A 1987-nucleotide genomic window follows, 5' to 3' on the forward strand; every position below is an offset into this window, starting at 1 on the left:
TTCTTAATCTCCAAAGGGGTATTTATCTCACATTTGTTTTTAAAATACAGACAATCCGCTTTTTCACAACGGATTTGCCACCAGAACACAGGTGTCATGAAAACCACCACTAAACCTAAACCAAAATGGGAAAGGAAATGACTTACATCAACATCATCGTCACTGGACATGTAGATTAAGGCAAGTCTACCACTACTGGTCATCTGATCTACAAATGTGGTGAGATCGACAAAAGAACTATCGAAAAATTTGAGAAGGAGGCTCCTGAGATGAGAAAGGGATTCTTCAAGTATGTCCGGGTCTGGGATAAACTGAAAGCTGAACATGAACATGGTATCACCATTGATATCTCCCTGTGGAAATTCAAGACCAGCAAGAATTATGTGACCATCATTGATGCCCCAAGACACAGAGACTTTATCAAAAACATGATTCCAGGCACATCTCAGGCTGACTGTGCTGTCCTGATTGCTGCTGCTGGTGTTGGTGAATTTGAAGCAGGTATCTCCAAGAATGGACACACCTATGAGCATGTCCTTCTGGCTTACACACTGGGTGTAAAACAACTTATTGTTTGTGTTAACAAAATGGATTCCACTGAGCCACCCTACAGCCAGAAGAGATAGGAGGAAATCGTAAAGGAAGTCAGCACCTACATTAAGAAAATTGGCTACAACCCGACACAGTAGGATTTGTGCCAATTTCTGGTTGGAATGCTGACAATATGCTGGAGCCAAGTGCTAACATGCACTTCAAGGAATGGAAAGTCACCCATGAAGATGGGAATGCCAGTGGAACCACACTGCTTGAAACTCTGGATTGCAATCTGCCACCAACTCATCCAACTGACTGCCCTTGTGTCTGCCTCTCCAGAACATTTACAAAATTGGTGGTATTGGTACTATCCCTGTGGGCGAGTGGAGACTGGTGTTCTTAAACCTGGTATGGTGGTCCCCTTTGCTCCAGTCAATGTTACAACTGAAGTGAAGTCTGTTGAAATGCACCGTGAAGCTTTGAGTGAGGCTCGTTCTGCAGACAATGTGGGCTTCAATGTCAAGAACGTATCTGTCAAAGATGTTCGTCGTGGCAATGTGGCTGGTGACAGCAAAAATGACCCACCCATGGAAGCATCTGGCTTCACAGCTCAGGTGATTATCCTGAACCATCCAGGCCAAATCATGCTGAATATGTATCTGTGCGGGATTGTCACACAGCTCACATTGCTTACAAGTTTGCTGAGCTGAAGAACTAGATCGTCGTTCTGGAAAAAAGCGGGAAGATGGTCCCAAGTACTTGAAATCTCGTGATGCTGCCATCATTGATATGGTTCCTAGCAAGTCTATGTGTTGAGAGCTTCTCTGACTATCCTCCACTGGACTGCTTTGCTATTCCTGACATGAGACAGATGGTTTCTGGGGGTGTCGTCAAAGCAGTGGACAAGAAGACAGCTGGAGCTAGCAAGGTCACCGAGTCTGCCCAGAAAGCTCAGAAGGCTAAATGAATATTATCCCCAATCCTGCCATCCCAGTCTTAATCAGTAGTGGAAGAAGGTCTCAGAACTGTTTGTATCAATTGGCCATTTAAGTTTAATAATAAAAGACTGGTTAATGATAACAATGCATCATAAAACCTTCAGAAGGAAAGGAGAATGTTTTGTGGACCATTTGTTTTTTTGTGTGTGTGGCAGTTTTAAGTTATTACTTTTTAAAATCAGTAGTTTTTAATGGAAACAACTTGACCAAAAATCTGTCAAAGAATCTTGAGACCATTAAAACGAAAGTTTAATGAGAATAAATAAATTAATAAATAAATAAATATAAAATACAGACAATCCTCACGTTGCATAGTTCAAATATACACAGATTTCAATTACCACTATTTAGCTAAATAACACTACCCTCCCAGAGAAAAACATGGCTTAAATTTCAGTTTTCATGGCATATGAACCATGAATAATTGCATAAAGTATAAACTTTGCTAATAGCTA

At 41.2% G+C, this 1987-nt stretch overlaps 1 pseudogene; it reads left to right on the forward strand.

Moving 5' to 3' along the window:
* Positions 1–716: 716 nt before the first annotated feature.
* LOC118010195 lies at positions 717–1673 on the forward strand (annotated as a pseudogene).
* The last annotated feature ends 314 nt before the right edge of the window (positions 1674–1987 follow it).

Source organism: Mirounga leonina, unplaced genomic scaffold, assembly GCF_011800145.1.
Source record: "Mirounga leonina isolate KUSES-001 unplaced genomic scaffold, KU_Mleo_1.0 Mir_129, whole genome shotgun sequence".
Classification (NCBI taxonomy): Eukaryota; Metazoa; Chordata; class Mammalia; order Carnivora; family Phocidae; genus Mirounga; species Mirounga leonina.